The sequence below is a fragment of the Ornithorhynchus anatinus genome, chromosome 8 (genome assembly GCF_004115215.2).
Source record: "Ornithorhynchus anatinus isolate Pmale09 chromosome 8, mOrnAna1.pri.v4, whole genome shotgun sequence".
Taxonomy (NCBI): domain Eukaryota; kingdom Metazoa; phylum Chordata; class Mammalia; order Monotremata; family Ornithorhynchidae; genus Ornithorhynchus; species Ornithorhynchus anatinus.
In genome coordinates this window covers 50,835,090-50,855,505 of record NC_041735.1, presented here as the reverse complement: position 1 = coordinate 50,855,505, position 20,416 = coordinate 50,835,090, and the positions used below count along the sequence as shown (strand labels likewise).

At 42.5% G+C, this 20,416-nt stretch overlaps 1 protein-coding gene across 2 annotated transcripts in view; it reads right to left on the bottom strand.

The window, feature by feature from the left end:
* Window positions 1-20,416, bottom strand: part of CMTM8 (CKLF like MARVEL transmembrane domain containing 8) — a 53,868-nt gene that overhangs the window by 7,690 nt on the left and 25,762 nt on the right. The gene's annotated exons all lie outside the window — the stretch shown is intronic.

Genomic DNA, 20,416 nt, shown 5'->3' with positions numbered 1-20,416 from the left:
AACAACTTGGAGATTGCAAACCATTTTGTTTTTACTTGCAACATATTCTGTACATAATGTCAGTGGGATAAAATTTCAGAGAAGAGTCAGGAAGTGCTCATACTCTATCCTTCTCCCTCTTCAAGTTCACCTTCCTCATGCAGCCCTCTTGGGTTACCCTCAGCTCTGCTTCTTAGAGGTCAACAATTCTTAGCATATGTACTTATTTTTCTAGCCTTATATTCACCTCAATCAGTAGCATAATTTTGAGCACATTATTCTATGCAGAGACCATTCTAAGTGCATTAGAGTTGGTTGGTAGACATGATCCCTGCTCTAGGAGAGCTTACAGTCAAATGGGGGAAAGAGCCATGATAATAAGTTACAGGTAGAGGAAGCAAGAATATAAGGCTATGTATATAAGTGCTGTGGGAGGGTAGGGTGAGTATCATCAAAGTCAGGGAAGGTTTCCTGGAAGAGATATGATTTAGGAGGTCTTTGAAAATGGGGAGAGAGGGGCTTATTGGATACAAAGGGGAGGGAGATCCAGGCAGGAGGGCCTGGTGGTTTTTGCAACATTTTTAACATATTTGCATTCATCCTATGGGCACAGTGTAAATTCAGCAACCATATATCCTGGAATTCCAATCTACCTCCTGCAGTTTTATTTTACGGCACACTATTAACGGACAAGAAAATGGACATCAGATCAGGTGTGTCTGTGAACAATGCTCTTCTATACATGGGTTACACCTGTCATTGTAAGCTACAACTGTGACCTTCAAGAAGGAGGCTAGGATATGCAGGCCAAAACACTAAGCATTACCAGTTTTAGGTTATTCCCTCTGGGTATTAGTGCTGAACAACTGTATCTCAGCAAGAGAAATCAAGAACCGCCCCCAGTTCTACAAAGCTTGTAATACTAAAGCTTCTAGATGTAATACTGTTTACAAACTTTTCTTTCCTAGTCATTAATACTGTTAAGGTATTGCCTGGGATATTTCCATTTGGAAATGAAGCAGAAGATTAAACAGAGGAGTCAAGGTAATAGTTTGGAAGTGCATTATGAAAGCTAATAGAAGCCACAGTCCTCTCCTAGTTTTAACAAATTACCTGTGCTGAGTGACTACCAGAACTTCTGAATGTAGTGGGATTGTGTCCTAATTAATGACTTTCTGTGAGATGCTCTGTTTCTGTGATTTTGCAAATGGGGATTAATGCTTGCCTACCTCCCAAAGGTACAATATTGATGAATAGGGCTCAGACTATAAGGGAGGTTACATGGAGGAGCGTGATCAGCTATTTGCGTATTTTTTTAAAAAGGTATTGGTTAAGCACTAACTAGGCCCCAGGCACTGTATTAAGCGCTGGGTAGATACAGGATAATCAAGTTGGATACGCCCAAATGGGGTTTACAGTTTTAATCCCCATTTTAACAGATGAGATAACTGAGGCACAGAGGAGTTAAGTGACTGGTCCAAGGTCACACAGCAAACAAGTGGCAGTGCTGGAATTAGAACCCTTTCCCCCCCCAACAAAAAAAAGAAATAGGCCTCAATGAGTAAGGTGCTTTATATCATAGCAAGAGTTATTAAGTTACCAAAAGTGGATTGAAAAGCTCTTTTCCTTGAAGTCTTTAAGAGCTGGATTCCAGGGTATAGGTGAGAATAGCCAGAAAAAAAAATTATATATTCAGTTGGTGTTGTGTATGAATTCTAAAGACTTGCAGCACAGAAAATTTATCTTCATTAAGGATCCAAAGTGGCAAAGCAATCTATCTAAAGTGAATATGCATAAAACTTATGTAATTTCAGAAAATAAGATTTATACTAATGGAGTTTCTTGCCTTTGTATTAATCATATTTGTGAGAAGAAATCTATTAAGACTGAATTAGATACTCCGTTTGATTACTAAGATCGATCAAGCTGGTATTTGATGGTTTTTGGCACTGTACATAAAAACATTATGGGCTCCTTGATTAGAACCAAAGAAGTTAGAGTAGCTCTTAGTTGTGGATTTGCTTTGAAGAATCAATCATATCTGAGCGCTTACTGTGTAAGAGCTTGGGAGATTACAAATACAGAGTTGATAGATATGTTTTCTGACCACAAAGAATTTACAATCTAGAGGGGATTAGAACATAGTTTAGTACGGTGGTTTAACGTTTGAATTTACAGCATGAATAAGTACTCTGAATTCAAGACTTTATGATTTTATAGTACTTGCTGATACTGCTAAGAAGCCAGTGGAATGTTTCATCAAATTAGATTTCTGAGCTCAATTAACAAGTCTATTTGGTATACTAGTTAAGGGCCTCCTTCATGTATTTATAGCTTTAAGGAAAGTTGTCTTTTCTGGCAAAGATTTGTCAAGGAGACAGCACCTTGTAGCTATTACTGTTGAACCAGAATTCTGGGCTGGATACCACGACTTGACTCAATACTGCAACTAGACGTGTTTATTATGTTTGGTGTAATATCTCAATTTCAGGTTGGATTATTGGCATCCTCTTTTTAGAACTAATAATTCTTACTTTCAGCAGTCATGCCGAATAAGGGCACTTAAAATTTGAGTCAAACTCAATCAGTTATTTTCAGTTTAAAGCCTAGACATAAAAACTGAGTCTTTATCACCCGTGAGGAATAGAAAATGGTTTCAACTAATGGACTGCATAATGGCTTTATTTAATTCTGCTTTACAACCCACCCTTCTGTCTTTGCTGTGCTCCACAGTGCTCCGCACAGAGTAAGCACTCAAGAAATGCCATCTTGTGATCCAGTGAAGATATGCAGGTCTGTCAATCTCCAAATCATTGGTAACTAGTTCCTTCTCTCTAGATGTATTCATCTACTTGCATGAAGTGAAGAAAGGAAGGAGACTGCTGTCCCCCAGGGCTTAGAGGAAAAAGGACATCACCTAGATTTTCCCTTCATTACTAACATCATATTGGTATTCATATCACATTAGAGAAGCAGTGTGGTTTACTGGAAAGAGCATGGGCTTGTGAGTCAGAGGTTGCGGGTTCTAATCCCAGATCTGCCACTTGTCTGCTGTACGACCTTAGGCAAACCACTTAACTTCTCTGTGGCTCAGTTACCTCATTTGTAAAATGAGGATTAAGACTGTGATCCCCATGTGGGACAACCTGATTACCTTGTATCTACCCCAGCACTTAGAACAATGCCTTGGCTCATAGTAAGTGCTTAATAAATACCATTAAAAAAAAGTAGCATGGCATAGTGGGTAGAGTGCAGCACATGTGTACTAATCCCGGCTCTGCCGCTTGTCTGTTGTGTGACCTAGGGCAAGTCATTTCACTTCCCTGTGCCTCAGGTACCTCACTTGTAAAATGTAGATTGAGACTGTGAGCCCCACATAGGATAGGGAGTGGGTCCAGATTTAATTGTATCCACTCCAGCTTTTAGTACAGTGTCTGGCACATAGAAACCACTTAATACCACAACTATTAATATTATTCTCTCCCCTCTCCTTGTATTAATAGCATAGCACTGTCAACTAATTTACAATAAACTGAAGAACACTTATGATCCCTAGATGTTTTTCTAACTTCAAGTTGATATTAAATTATTATTAATATTATTATTGAGAAGCAGCATGGCCTAGTGAATAGAGCCCAGCCCATGAAGTCAGAACCACCTGGGATCTAATCCTGGCTCCATCCCTTGCCTGCTGTGTGATCTTGGCCAAATCACTTCACTTCTCTGGATCTGAGTTACCACATCTGTAAAATGGGGATTAAGACTAAGCCCCACGTGGGATATGTACTGTGTCCGACCTTGTATCTATCCCTACACTTCATACAAGGTCTGGCACATAGTAAATGCTTACCAAATACCATAAAAATATTAAAGATGTATATGCAAGATTGATGAGTTTATATGCCCAATTCAGAAACATAAGTCTCTTAGCTCGATATACCACAAGATACCAGAATATAAAGTGACATCACTATGTGACGCTGACTTTCAAAGACTGTATCTCTAATATCTTTCAAAGAAAATAAGGTAGATAATTTAAGCTTTGAAAAATGAGGAGACTGCAGAAGTAATTTTGTTCTTTCTGGATGCCCCATCTCCAACCTACCTCCATAAACCAAGGTGGCTTTTTTACAGTATTTGTTAAGTGCTTACTATGTGTCAAACACTGTTCTAATTGCTGGGGGAGGTACAAATAAATTAGGTCAGATACAGTCCCTGCCCTGCATGGGGCTCACAGTCTAAGTAGGAAGGAGAACTCGTATTTAATCCCCATTTTACAGTTGAGAAATCTGAGAACCAAGAGAAGGTAAATGACTTGCCCAATGTCACAGAGCTAGCAAATGGGAGAGCAGGAATTAGAACCCAGGTCCTGTGACTCACAAACCTGTGCTCTTTCCACTAGGCCACGCTGCTCTTCTATTAGGGCCATGTCAATCTGTGGTGGGCGTTTAGAACATTCTGGAGGGAAAAGCAAACAAAAAACCCCAAAGCAAAATCACTAGGGAGATAGAGTCAAGATGATCCTTGTGAAAATTTTCATTCCTCAGAGCACCTTTTCTAGCCACTAGATGGTGTCCAAATACTTTATTTTGGAGTAGGGAACTACTACTTAAGGATAAGCATTCACTTCTCTTCAAATTGTTTGAGCATTCTAAAGACATATTACAAAAGGGTGCAAATCAAGGTTGAGTAAATCTAGATTTTATCACCTATTAGTACCAGTCATTGCCTCGTGCTCTGTCAAGGAACCCAATAAGTCCACGGTCGGGGGGAAAGGTTATAACAAGGATATTTGCTTTACTTAATGCACATTTTATTTAGTAAATTTAGGATAATAAGGATAATAGGATAACATAATAAGTGTGTTATTGGTTGAACGCTTGTGTGGCAAGCATGTATTGAGCGCTGAGGTAGCTACAAGATAATCAGGTCAGACACAGTGCCTGGGTGCCCCAACTCGGACAGGGACTGGGTCCAACCTGATTATCTCTTGTCTACTCCAGTGCTTAGTGAGTGATACATTCCACAATTATTATAATTATCATTATTAGCTGCAAATAGCAATAAAGAGAATGGTGATTATGGTGTATGACTAAGACTGCAGGTCAGTTGCACTTTTGTTTGTCCCCATGTCACAAATTTGAGGTTTTGCCTGATGGATCCACAGTTTCTCTCTGGGGCATTCAAACTCTGCAGTAAGGGTATCGCCTTCAAAGTGAGCATAAATAAATCCAACACTTACTCAATTGCCAGCCTAATAAGCTTGGATGTCACAACTCAGACTTTGCTGGATTTTAACATATGCTTCCCCTTGTAAACTAACTCCAGCATCTTATTTATTGAATTACAAGATGCACCTTTGTATGACATTCTTGTTAACATATGAAATGTGTATGTTTTTACCACCAATGAACTTACACCGTGTCCTCGTTTATCTTTCCATAATGAAAAAGTTAAGCTTGTTTCCCTACTGACATTTATGCATCATCGGCATGAAGTGAAGAAACCACACCATAGTTTATGCAATTATTTGGCAGGGGACTGCTGACTACTGGAAAATGAAGCATCATTATCCCTTACATAAAAATATAAAACTGTTTCAATGGATGTTTCAGCTTTTACATATACATATGTAAAGAGTCACTCTTCAGGTTTAAAAATGCTACTAATGGTAAGATGTTAGATATATGGTCTGGTGCTACAATCCACCAACCAATGGCATTTACTGGGCTCTTACTGCGTGCAGCGTGCTGTAATAAGCATTTGGGAGAATACAGCACAAAGAAATCAGATGCATAATTCAAAATCCCTTCTGTGGGTCCTTGGTGATCTTGACTCAGTGTTAGTAATAATGCTATTTATTGGGTGCCCACTACGAGCGCTGTACTAAGCACTTGAGAAAGTACATAAAAACAGCGATAGGTTTCCTACCCATAAAGAACCTGGATTTGTTAGTCACATCAGACCAACAGAATTATAAAAAAATACACATCCTAATACATTCATTCTATAGTATTTATTGAGCGCTTACTATGTGCAGAACACTGTACTAAGCACTTGGAATGTACAATTTGGCACCAGATAGAGACAATCCCTGCCCATCGATGGGCTTACAGTCTAATCGGGGGAGACAGACGGACAAAAGTAAGACAACTTAATCGCAATGAATAGAATCAGGGGGATGTACACCTCATTAACAAAATAAATAGGATAATAGAATTAATAGGGTAATAAAAATAATACAAATGAGCATAGTGCTGAGGGGAGGAGAAGGGAGAGGGGGCAGAGCAGAGGGAAGGGGGGGGAAGGGGGCTTAGCTGAGGGACGGTGAAGGGAGGGCAGAAAGGCAGCAGAGGGAAAAGGGAAGGGAAGGGAAGGGCTGGGAAGGGCTCTTGGAGGAGGTGAGCTCTCAGTGGGCCTTGAAGAGGGGAAGAGAGTTAGTTTGGTGGAGGTGAGGAGGGAAGGCATTCCAGAACACCGGAAGAATGTGGGCCCAGGGGTCGACAGCAGGATAGGCATGAAAGGGGGATGATGAGGAGGTGAGCGGCACAGGAGTGGAGCATGCGGGGTGGGCAGTAGAAAGAGAGAAGGGAGGAGAGGTAGGACGGGGCAAGGTGATGGACAGCCTTGAAGCCCAGAGTGAGAAGTTTTTGTTTCGTGCGGAGGTTGACAGGCAACCACTAGAGGATTTTAAGGAGGGGAGTGACATGCCCAGAGAGTTTCTGCAGGAAGATGATCTGGGCAGCGGAATGAAGATTAGACTGGAGCAGGGAGAGATGGGAGGAAGGGAGATCAGAGAGAAGGCTGACACAATAATCCAGCCAGTATATTATGAGAGCCTGTACCAGTAAGATAGCCTTTTGTTTGGAGAGGAAGGGGCAGATCTTGGCGATATTGTAAAGGTGAGACCGGCAGGCATTGGTGACGGATTGGATGTGTGGGGTGAATGAGAGAGCTGAGTCAAGGATGACACCAAGGTTGCGGGCTTGAGAGACGGGAAGGATGGTCATACCATCCACAGTGACAGGGAAGATAAGGAGCTCAGTTTCGGACATGATGAGTTTTAGGCGGCAGGCACACATCCAGGTGGAGACGTCCTGGGACTAATACAGTACTTGTATTTGTAATTGTACTGTACTGTACTAATACAATAGTACACTTAGTGAACATACTATATGTTCATATTTGCCAACAAGTGACTTTGTGGAAGGTAAAAGAGGTATATTCTGCAGCTGAACTCAGCAAGCCCAACTTAATAATCCCAGCTCTACATATTCACAATGAAAATAACAATTATGGTACTTGTTCAGTGTTTACTATGTGTCAAGCACTGTTCTAAGCAGTGGGATAGATATAAATTAACCAGGTTGGACACAGACCCTGTCCCACATGGGGCTCACAGTCTTATCCCCATTTTACAGATGAAGTAACTGAGGCACAGAGAAGTAAAGTAACTTGCCCAAAGTCACACAACAGACACGTGGCAGAGCGGGATTAGAACTAAGTTCCTCCTGACTCCCAGGCCTGAGCTCTATCCACTAAACCATGCTGCTTCACTAAGCACCAGTTGACAACTCCCAAGCCACATCCAATTACCTTCCCTGGTTCAGGGCTGGGGTGCCATATTGATGCCAATCAGAACACTTTTTATAATAATGTTGGTATTTGTTAAGCGCTTACTATGTGCAGAGCACTGTTCTAAGCGCTGGGGTAGACACAGGGGAATCAGGTTGTCCCACGTGGGGCTCACAGTCTTAATCCCCATTTTACAGATGAGGTAACTGAGGCACAGAGAAGTTAAGTGACTTGCCCATAGTCACACAGCTGACAAGTGGCAGAGCTGGGATTTGAACCCATGACCTCTGACTCCAAAGCCCATGCTCATTCCACTGAGCCACGCTGCTTCTCCGCTTTTTTATGCTTTTTTTAAATGGTATTTGTTTAGCCCTTACTGTGTGTCAAACACTTTTCTAAGGACTGGGGTAGATACAAGTGAATTAGGTTGAGCTAAGCCCCTGTCCTGCATGGGGCTCGCAGTCTAAGTAGGAGGGAGAAGAGGAGAACTGAGGAACAGAGAAGTTATATAGGTTTTTGGACCAGGATTTGCTTCTGCCTTTGTTGTGCAGTTGCGTTTGCTAATGAAGTCTGAGGTCAAATTGAAAGCAGTGAGAGATGCCACAAAACAGTCTTGCAGCTGCAAGCCAGAAGATCATCTTTACACAACCAGGTAGAAGTCAGCCACATCCACAGGTTACCCAAACAGCGATCTCTACCGGTATCAACTGTAAACCTGAAAATTTATACTTTGCTCAGAGTGAATTTTGAGAAGCAGCATGGCTTAGTGGAAAAGCCCCCCCTTTTCCTCTGCTCCCCCTCCCCATTGCCCCAACTTGGTTCCTTTGCTCCACCCTTCTCGCCCCACAGCACTTGTGTGTATATATGTACATATTTATAATTACACTTTATTTTTATTAATGATGTGTATATATAATTCTTTTTATTTACAATGATGCTACTGATGCCTGTTTATTTGTTTTGATGTCTGTTTCTCCCCTTCTGGATTGTGAGCCTGTTGTGGGCAGGGATTGTCTATATTTGTTGCTGAATTGTACTTCCTAAGTGCTTAGCACAGTGCTCTGCACACAATCAGTGCTCAAATATGACTGAATGAATGAAAAGAGCATGGGCTTAGGAGTCAGAGGTCACAGGTCCTTATCTTGGCTCTGCCACTTGTCAGCTGTGTGACTTTAGGCAAGTCACATAACTTCTATGTGCCTAAGTTACCTCATCTGTAAAATGGGGATTAAGACTGTGAGCCCCATGTGGGACAACCTGATTACCTTTTATGTACCCCAGCACTTAGAACAGTGCTTGTCACAGAGTAAGTGCTAACAAATACCATTATTATTTTTATTCCTATGTGGGTTTGACCAAAGGGACCGATCCCTGCCAAGTCTCTTCCACCCTTGGCATTGCTACTGAATTTTCTGTTACAGAGTCCCATTTCTGATTCTGATTGTGTTTCTTGCTATTACAATTCTTTCCAGAGCCATGAGAAGCAGCATGGCCTAGTGGATAGAGCATGGGCCTGGGAGTCAGAAGCACTTAGATTCCATCCCCGCTTTGCCACCTGTCTGCTGTGTGACCTTGGGCAATTCACTCCACTTCTCTATGCCTCAGTCAGACATGTGCAAAATGGAGATTGAGCCTGTGAGCATGGGGCAGGGACTGCGTCCAATCTGATCAGCTTTAACTACCCCCAGCACTTAATACAGTGGCCTGGCACACGGTAAGCATTTAAAAAAACCCATTCTGATTTTCACAACTATTGCTTCCAAGCAGTCAGTAGCTGTGGCATTTTGACCTTATGTTTCACTGTACCTCATTTTAAAAAAAGTTTCTACCATCCTCATGACTTCTGGTTCCGCACTGGAGCTTCCAATACTGCTTGGGTCTGCTGTTTCCTCCATGCCACACGCAGAAAAGCTGCATTTCTGTAAGCATTGCAGTGATCTGTCTACCAGACGCATGTGTCTAATCTGATTATTTTTACCCCAGTATTTAGGAAATAGGTGATGAAAGGAGAATAGATTTTCCCTAAGTGTCAGATTAGCCTTAATCCAATCACGGACTGGATTGGCCTGAGAACGTTTGCATGGGATTTGATTATGGAGCTAATAGTTCTTGCTATCTGCATATTCTCTCTTCTTTTCAATAGTATTTATTGAGCGCTTACTGTGTGCAGAGCACTGTACTAAGCGCTTGGGATGAACAAGTCGGCAACAGATAGAGACGGTCCCTGCCGTTTGACGGGCTTACAGTCTAATCGGGGGAGACGGACAGACAAGAACAATGGCACTAAACAGCGTCAAGGGGAAGAACATCTCGTAAAAACCGATGGCAACTAAATAGAATCGAGGCGATGTACAATTCATTAACAAAATAAATAGGGTAACGAAAATATATACAGTTGAGCGGACAAGTACAGTGCTGTGGGGATGGGAAGGGAGAGGTGGAGGAGCAGAGGGAAAAGGGGAAAATGAGGCTTTAGCTGCGGAGAGGTAAAGGGGGGATGGCAGAGGGAGTAGAGGGGGAAGAGGAGCTCAGTCTGGGAACGCCTCTTGGAGGAGGTGATTTTTAAGTAAGGTTTTGAAGAGGGAAAGAGAATCAGTTTGGCGGAGGTGAGGAGGGAGGGCGTTCCGGGACCGCGGGAGGACGTGACCCGGGGGTCGACGGCGGGATAGGCGAGACCGAGGGACGGCGAGGAGGTGGGCGGCAGAGGAGCGGAGCGTGCGGGGTGGGCGGTGGAAAGAGAGAAGGGAGGAGAGGTAGGAAGGGGCAAGGTGATGGAGAGCCTGGAAGCCTAGAGTGAGGAGTTTTTGTTTGGAGCGGAGGTCGATAGGCAACCACTGGAGTTGTTTAAGAAGGGGAGTGACATGCCCAGATCGTTTCTGCAGGAAGATGAGCCGGGCAGCGGAGTGAAGAATAGACCGGAGCGGGGCGAGAGAGGAGGAAGGGAGGTCAGAGAGAAGGCTGACACAGTAGTCTAGCCGGGATATAACGAGAGCCCGTAATAGTAAGGTTCTTTCTGTCAGTTGTGTACCCACAGGGAAAGTTAACATAGAGTAAGTGATAATAATCATGGGTATTTGTTAAATACTATGTATCAAGCACTGAACTAAGTGCTGGGGCAGATACAAGTTAATCAGGTCCCACATGGGACTCACAGTCTGAGAACACATATTGAATCCCCATTTTGCAAATGAGGAAATGAAGCCCAGAGAAGTTAAAGGACTTGACCAGGTTCACACAGCAGACACGTGGTGGAGCTGAGGTTGGAACTCAGGTCCTCTGACTCCCAGACTTGTACCCTTCCCACTTGGCCATGTTGTTTCTCATTAAAAATAATTAAATAATTTTACTTTAAAGGGTACCATCAGAAAATGCAGATCAATAACCCTTAATTAAATCTGTAGTAGAGTGTACAACTTTAGCAGTAACACAAAGTAACCATTTCTTTAGGATGTGAACATAAGAAGAACAACTGTAGTAGCTGTAATTGTTTCTAATTGTTGAAAAGAACCAGGGGTATTGAATAATTATAGTATTTGTTCGGTTCCAAGCACTGGGATAGATACAAGATAATCACACTGGACACAGACCATAGACCCCATGGGCTAAATAGGAGGAAATCCCCATTTTATAGATTAGGAAATTGAGGCACAAAGAAGTTAAAAGGGGCTTTTAGACTCCACGACCTGTTTCCACTAGCCCTCATTGAAGGAATAGACTCCAAGCATTACAAATCCCTGGTCCTTAAATTTAGAGTATGAAACTTGGGCCATATAGTACTTTTCATAACCCATATCCCTAGTAGCTTTCATGCTCCAGCAATCTAGTTCACATTGATAATACACAAAATATTAGTTGGGGTCTCAAGTAAAGAGCTAACAGAATAGCTATTCTGTGTTATAAAAATAATAATGATGGCGTCTGTTAAGCACTTACTATGAGTCAAGCACGTCAAGCACTGTTCTAAGCGCTGGGGTAGATACACCATCATTAGGTTGGACACAGTCCCTGTCCCACATGGGGCACACAGTCTTAATAACCGTTTTACAGATGAGGTAACTGAGGTACAGAGAAATTAGTGATTTGCCCAAGGTCACATAGACAAGCGGGGGATCCAGTTTTGAACCCACATCCTTCTGACTCCCAGGCTCATACTCTTATCCACTAGGCCATACAGCTTCCACTTTACACAACACCACATCATTTCTGCCTCAGACAATGGAGTTCCTTTCATTAAAAGGAATAATGTTGACTAGAATGTGCTATCCTTGATGTCATTTCAGTCTTTTGGGTGACTTTATCTAAGCTAGCTGTAATCCATTTCAACATTTCCTAAAACTTAACCAAATTACTTGAAGCCCAAATTTGCCTTCCCCTAGTCACGATGGAATAATATGAAAAAGACAGGTGCAGTCTACATAGCTGCCATCATTCAGGTTTTTTTCCTCCACTGCTCAGTTTTAGAAGGTTTATCTTGTAGAGGTTGCTTCTTCATTTTCTAAGAGAGTGAAGTTCCGTTTGGCTAGACAAAGTTACCAGAAATATTTGTTTCCCTCGTGATAGCTCTCTTTTGAATTCTTCAAATGAGTGACTATGAAAATAAAACTTCTATTTGCTCACAATCCTCTTATCTGATTGCCTCTTGCCACCAGTTTGAAACCTGTAGTAAAAGATACAGATTGCATAATTTGAACTGAGGAGTGTCGGTTGATGGTCAGAGCAAGGGCCTGGGAGTCAGAAGGACCCGGGTTTTAATCCTGTCTTTGCCACTTGTCTGCTGTGTAATCTTGGGCAAGTCATTTGGCTTCTCTGTGCATCAGTTACCTCCTCTGAAAATGGGGATTAAAATTGTAAACCCCATGTGGGACTTGGACTGTGTCCAACTTGATTAGCATCTATTTAGTCCTTAGCACAGTTCCTGGCACACAGTAAGTGCTTAAATATCATTTAAAAAATAACCCCAAACTGGTAAATTTCTGATTTGCAGTTTTGGCAGGTTCCCCTTTTAGACTGAAAGCTTGTTGTGGGCAGGGAATGTGTCTGCTATATTGTTGTGCTGTACTCTCCCAAAAGCTTAGTAAAGTGCCCTGTACACAGTAAGTGCTCAATAAATATGACTGATCATTTACCGTGTTTAGAACACTATACTACATGCTTGAAAAGTAAAGCAGGGTTGGAAGACACATTCCTACCCTCAAGGAGCTCACAGTCTAGAGGGGGAGACACACATTTAAATAAACTATGGATATGCATAGAAGTTCTGGGGTGTGAGGGTGGTGCAAGTGCTTTAAGTAGTGGAATTGGGGCAGACCCAGTGGATAAAGTAGTAATGGGGAAACTGCCATTCTCACAGTTTGGGCCAGCCCAGATGGGATTACCATCAAGAACCACTCCTGGGTGGAGGCCAATACAGAATCCAATGGGGGGTGGGTTTTATAATGAGGGGGCTGCCTCCTGCCCCAGCACACTGCTGCCTCAGAAGGGTTTAATCAATCATATTTAAGCGCTTACTTTGGGCAGAGCACTGTATTAAGTGTTGGGAGAGTACAATCTAACAGATTTGGTAGACAGTTTCCTGTCCACAAATAGGAAAGCATTGCTGACCTGAGTCTCAGGGAGCCCTCCTGCCACTACGGGTTTCCTGTTCCAGCCCTCCCAATGGGAACCCTCAATCTGTGCCAGAGAGACACCCAGAGAGGTTGTCCGATCTCGGGGGAGGGGCAGACTCATCCTGCTCAAGAGCCCATGCAAGATCACAACTGCACCTAGGTTCAGCATCCCACTCTGACTCTAGCATGTTACTCCTTTTTAAGCCTCGTTATCCCAGCATAAATGATCCCTCTTCTCTTTGTGGAAATTATGGAGGAAGGCCATTTTTAAAGGGCTGTTGATCATCAGCTCGTAGTTCATTTTATTCTCCCGCTAGCAAGCCCTTCTTATTCAGCAGTCAGTAAATGCACATAAATATTCTATTGGGAGTGAGTTTTGGCCACCAGTGCACAGCACCTTATACAGTCTGAGCCAAAGATCACTGCAGAGGCCTGTTTTCCAAAACAAAACACACAGACATACAAATCTCTCCCTCTCCCACATATAGTGATACTGATGTAACAGCTGCCTTAATTTTGGTGCTACACTCAATACCCATTTCTGGGCTTTCCCCCAATTTGAGTTGCAAAATATTAATCTACCCACTGTGGGAGAGGTCTAGGTTGTGCACTCACTGAAACTGTCAACTTTAACAACTCAGCAGGGAACCCCTTTCCTGCTAGGAGAATAGAGTGGTGGACAGTGACCTTACCCCGTGCTCATTTATACACTGGTCATCTAGTTGAAAGGAATAAACAAGTGTAAACATGCAGGATTCTCTTACAAACTACAATCACACGACATACCTACTTCAGATGAGTAAACATTCTACACTAAAATGGCTTGGAAGTGTACTGTTTCCTAGATATGACCAAACAATTCCATATTTTGTTTGGTTACTGGTGGAATTTGGAAACAAGTTTAAGAAAAATTAAAAGCAATCCTCCCCCACCCCCATAAATTTTACTATTAGCATCTACAAAAAAAAGGAGGTTTAAGAGATTTCTTGCTTATTCAAAATGAACAGAAGTGTATCTGCTTAAATTCTACAAACAATTAGATTTGTAAGAAGTGAATATATGGTAATCTGAATTATTTGTTACCTTGGGCTTTTTGTAGTCCAATCAATCTTATTTGAGCACTTACTGTGTGCAGGGTATTGTACTAAGTGCTTGGGAGAGGTACAAATGGTTGATAGACACATTCCTTGTCCACAGTGAGTTTATAGTCTATAAGGGGACACAGACATTAATATAAATAATTATAGAATATTTACTTAAGTGCTGTGGGGCTGGGAGGGAGGTGATTAAAGGGTGCAATTCCAAGTGCAAGGTGACGCAGAAGGGAGTAGGTGAAGAGGAAATGAGGGCTTAGTCAAGAAAGGCCTCTTGGTGGAGTTGGGTTTTGAAGGTGGGAAGAGTGGATCGTGGTCAGATATGCAGAAAGAGGGTGTTCCAGGTCAGAGGCGGGATATGAGTGAGAGGACGGTGGCTAATTATCCTAGATCAATGAAGAGAGAGTAGGTTGGCAATTGAGGAGAGAAGTGTGCAGGCTGGTGTTAGTAGGAAAGCAGCTAGGTAAGGTAGGAGGGTGCAAGATGATTGAGTACTTTAAAATCGGTGGTAAGGAGTGTCTGATGTGGAGGTGGATGGGCAATCACTGGAGGCTCTTTGAGGAGTGGAGAAACATGGACTGAACTCTTCTATAGAAAAATAACCTGGGCTGTTAGAGTGGAAGTATGGACTGGAGTGGAGAGAAAAGAAGGCAGGGAAGATAGCAAGAGGCTGATGCAGTAATCAAGGCAGGACAGGATAATGCTTGGATTATGGGGTAGCAGTTTGGATGGAGAAGAAGGGTGGATTTTTAGCAATGTTGTGAAGGTTGAACCACAAGATTTTGGTTTCAATTTCTTGACACATACCATTTTGGGGCTAGTGGCAGGCAGGGGCAAAGCACAGACAACTTCCAGAGCTTGAGTTTTCCTACTACAGAAGTGACATGTAAGCAAAAGGTCCATCTAGCTTCATGGGAAACAGTGTGGTCTAGCAGAAAGAGCACAGACTGGGATCCGAGGACATGGGTTCCAATCCTGGCTCTGCCACTCATCTGCCATGTGACTTTGGGCGAGGAACTTCTGAACCTCAGTACATCTGTAAAAATGGGGTTTGAATATGTGTTCTTCCTACTTTAACTGTGAGCCCCATGTGGGACAGGGACTGTATCCGACCTGATTAATTTATCTACCCCAGTGCTGAATACAGTGCCTGAAACAATATAGTGATTTGTTAATAGTTAATAGTTGTTGAGAAGCAGCGTGGCTTAGTGGAAAAAGCACGGCTTGGGAGTCGAGGTCATGAGTTTGAATCCCCGATCGGCCACTAGCTGTGTTGACTGTGAGCAAGTCACTTCACTTCCTGTGCCTCAGTTACCTCATCTGTAAAATGGGGATTAAGACTGTGAGCCTCATGTGGGACACCTAATCACTCTGTATCTACCCCAGCTGCTTAGAACAGTGCTCTACACATAGTAAGCCCTTAACAAATACCAACATTACTTAACAATTATCATTAAGCTATGTTATTATTATTATAGTGAATTTTAAACTTTTCCAACTCTAAAACTTTGAGAGTCCCACGAATCACATCACTCCTTTTCATCCTGCACTCTTTCTCCCACCATTGCTCTCCTTCCCTCAAGTCTGGCTGATACCTATGTTGTATTATCCAGGAGAGAAGTCAAATTAAAAGGGCAGATAAAATTAGGTGATAAATGCATATTTTTAGGTAGGTGAGATGTGGAAGTCCTAGTTTCAAAGCCCAGGATTGCCATTTCCAAGTCCAATAGAACTTGCTTTACTGAGGTTGACTGTCTCAACCCAAACTCCTGGAGCTAGCACAAGCCAAACCTGAGTCCTGTGGTTTGGAGCATGGAGGTGCTGAACTTGGAAAAACCCAGGAGAATGCTTCTGGTTTTGGCCCAGATTCGCTTCTAATCCAGACAGTTCAAGGCTACTGCATTTCCAGCCTGTTCACAACCATGATTGAGCCCAGCCTGAACTGAAAGTGGGTTGGAGGTCTCACAGGATACCAGGGGGGCTGGACAGGACTCAGGGCGCATATGAGCTCTGGCCTCATGGGTTACTCAGAATGCTCATCCCAGCAGCCTGGGGGATTAATCATGCAAGAGTTTGAAGCCACCCAAGACAGTGGATTTTTTTTTTTTATATTTGTTAAGAGCTGTGTGTCAGAACTGTATGAAATGCTGGGGTAGATAAAAGTTAACCTGGTTGGACACAGTTCCTCTAGACTGTATGCTTATTGTGGCAGGGACGTGTCTGTTTATTGTTTATTGTACTCTCCCAAGTGTTTAGTACAGTGCTTTGCACACAGAAAGTGCTCAATAAATGACTGAATGAGTGAATGAATCCCACATGGGGCTCACAGTCTTAATCCCCATTTTACAGAAAACATAACTGAGGCACAGAGAAATGAAGTGATTTGCCCAAGGTCACAGCAAACATGTGGAGGATCTGGGATTAGAACCTCTGATTTCCAGGTCTGTGCTCTACCCACTAAGCATGCTGCTTCTCTACCTTAACCCCCTCACCACAAACCCACCTGAAAACAGTACAGAAGACTGAAGGAGCCCTTGAGCCAAGGGGAACGGGGGAGGCCTGCTAATGGCCCATGCCACCACGAGGCTGTTCAGAGTTCCTGCCTTCCTCTGTCTCAAAAGCTTCCTGTCACCATCCTCAGGAAACACCATCCTCCAGCTTCAGATACTATATAGCAAAAATGGACTACTCTTCTCATTTGAAAATGCAAATCCAACAGCTTCATTTAAAGCTTTTATAAAGCAATCTGTGGGGGAATTTCAATATCTTCCACTTAGCCTGAAGGAAACATTTTTCAAGTGGAAGGTAAATATTTAAAATTCAGCATTAGAACCAAGACAGGCAGGTTATTTTAAGCAGAAGTTTTAACCATTAGTGTGGTCAGAAGTGTCCAAGTATTTCAAATGTTATAAGAAGGTGAGGTGTAGTACTCTAAGTGGAAAAAAACTAGATTACAATTCAATTCTAGCCATTGTATGGGATCACGAGCAACTAGTAATACTAAGATAGAAATTTTTTTAAAAGAATTTGTCAGTACTTTTTTTTGGTCAATAGAACTTTGCCTGGAGCTTCTATGTAGCTAAATGTACTAGCTTAAAGAAAAACAAAAAAGTGAGAGGAGTACAGGGGATTAGGCCTAGAACAATTTTGAAGTTCAACTATTGGAGTCTGAATAAATGGAGTTTCAAGTGCACTTAAACAGATGCTGCAAAGTCTTCAACAACTTGGGTGTAGTAGCTCTTTAGAGACTAGTTTAGCTTTCAGCTGCTGTCAATATGACTTTAGTTTTTTTTCCCCCCATCATCTTACTTTAGGGAACAGAGTTATTCCAAAGTGCAGAGAACATGGGTTACAGCTACTGCCTCAACATAAAATGGAGTTTCCATGTGGTTACTTTTCATGTTACAAGTCACAGAGATCTTATAAGGACACATTTTGTTTCCATTTCCTTTTTTGTAACAGTTATTTTGAAGCTAGTTACTAAATAGCCAAATCTTGCTTTTAAATAAAAGGAATGCAAATAGATGCTCAAAGTAAGCATATATATATACATACACACACACATACATATATACACCCCCCACTTATTTTAAAATCAGGGTAAACTGTTACAATGGAGGCTTGACTTATGACCTGAGCTTTATTTAGATACCCAACTTTGTTTAAACAGTGCCTAAGTTGTGTTAGAAAACAATGCTGGACACAGCTCTTTCACCAAAGGGAAAATACATCATTGACTTAGATTGTTATTTTTAACCTCTCTGCCTTCCTGTTGGGCCATTAAATAAAAATCTGTATTTAGCTGACACCAGCATTGTTTTCAGAAGGCAGGAGCAGTTTCCAACTAAAACCCTCCAGGAAAAAAGAGAAAGAGAGAGAGGCAAAAAAAGGCTGGGCACCCACATAATATCAAGCCCTACTACTTGTTGGATACCAGAAGACAACTTTAAATCTGCAAGGCCACACTCCGTAATCTTTGCCAACTGTAGATTTCTTTGGCATTTTTACGAGTTTACCGTACAACAAAAATGCAAACGTGTACAGCATCCTGCTAGAGTGGACACAGTAAGTTTGTTTCAAAGAAGTTTCCCTCAGGGTAGTATCTTTGTATCATTTATCCCTTTAACCCATAAATTCCCTCTGAGTCAACTGTTACAATACTGTGATTTTCCCAAAGAACAAAGTTGTTTAAGGACACCAAACTTTTTGTGATATAGGAGAAGCAGCTGAACAAGTCTTTGAAGGAAGAAACTGACAACTTGGAATGTTATGATTGTCCCTCCAAGATACTTATGTTAAAAAAAATTAAGTAGGAGTCACACTGGCTGAGCCTTGAGATCTAATCAATGGTTTGTCACAAGGGCCCAATCTTATGAGCCTGGAGTCAGAATCTAATTATAAGTCCTTCCAGTGATGGAACCATTTGAGTCTCATGCAAGGCTATTTTCAAATTCATCATATTGTTTTCCATCCCTACTCTCTTTTCCTTCCTTAACCCAGTCCCCTTGAATACATTTTGAATCCAGTTTAAAAAAAAGTAGGAAAAAGGAATTTTGTGACATTTTGGGTAACTCTGGGAAAACCTTTAATAATAATAATTATGGTATTTGTTAAGCACTTACTATGTGCCAAGCACTGTTCTAAGCACTTTACAATCTTATCATGCTTTCTATCACCCCAATCCTCTTTTCATTATTCTGACAAGTTTCAAAGGCGAGATTTTTTAATGCTTAAGACAACCTGTCTTTGCAAATAGCTAAATTTGACCCACATGAGTTAAAAAAAAACAAAACACAAAAAAACCCCAACCACACTGTTCAGTAAAAATCCAAACTGATCCAACATTCTTAGATCAATTGTTTGGTAATGTGATTAAGGGAGCAGGGTAGAAGAAGGGCCAGACAGTACCCTAATAATAATAATAATGGTATTTGTTACGCACTTACTATGTGCCACCCTATATATTAAGCACTAGGGTGGATACAAGCAAATCGGGTTGGATACAGTCTCTGCCCCACATGGGGCTCACATTCTCATCTCCATTTTACTGATTAGGTAACTGAGGTCCAGAGAAGTGAAGTGACTTGCCCAAGGTCACACAGCAGACAAGTGGCTGAGCTGGGATTAGAATTCATGACCTTCTGACTTCCAGGCTCATGGTCTATCCACTAGGCCATGCTGCTTAGTGTTCAGTCTATCTTAGTGTTCAATCTTAGTGTTATGCTACTGCCCATTTTTTGGAAGCTACAAGAAATCAAGTCCAATTAAACAGTCACAGTGTATGGTCTAGCCCCTAGGCAGTATCCTCAGAGGACATCTCCTCCCTCCTCGCAAGTGCCACCCCCTCCACCTGCGCCTCGGACCCCATTTCCTCTCACCTTATTAAAAACATCGCCCCTGCCCTCCTCCCTTCCTTAACTTCTATTTATAACCACTCAATCTCCAATGGCTCCTTCCCCTCTGCCTTCAAACATGCCCACATCTCCCCCATCCTAAAAAAAACCCGCTCTTGACCCCACTTCCCCTTCCAGTTATCGCCCTATCTCCCTACTACCCTTCCTTTCCAAAATCCTAGAACGAGTCATCTACAATCGCTGCTTAGAATTCCTTAACTCCCATTCTCTCCTGGACCCCCTCCAATCTGGCTGCCGTCTCCTCCTCTCTACCGAGACTGCTCTCTCTAAGGTCACCCGTGACCTCCTTCTTGCCAAATCCAATGGCTCCTACTCCATTCTGATCCTCCTTGACCTCTCTGCTGCCTTTGACACTGTGGACCATCCCCTGCTCCTCCATACCTTATCTCACCTTTGCTTCACGGACTCCGTCCTCTCCTGGTTCTCCTCTTATCTCTCTGGCCGGTCATTCTCGGTCTCCTTCGCAGGCGCCTCCTCCCCCTCCCATCCTTTAACTGTTGGAGTTCCTCAAGGGTCAGTTCTTGGCCCTCTTCTGTTCTCCATTTACACTCACTCCCTCGGTGAACTCATTCGTTCTCACGGCTTTGACTACCATCTCTATGCAGATGACACGCAGATCTACATCTCTGCCCCGTCCTCTCCCCCTCCCTTCAGGCTTGCATCTCCTCCTGCCTCCAGGGTGTCTCCATCTGGATGTCGGCCCGCCACCTAAAACTCAACATGAGCAAGACTGAGCTCCTCATCTTCC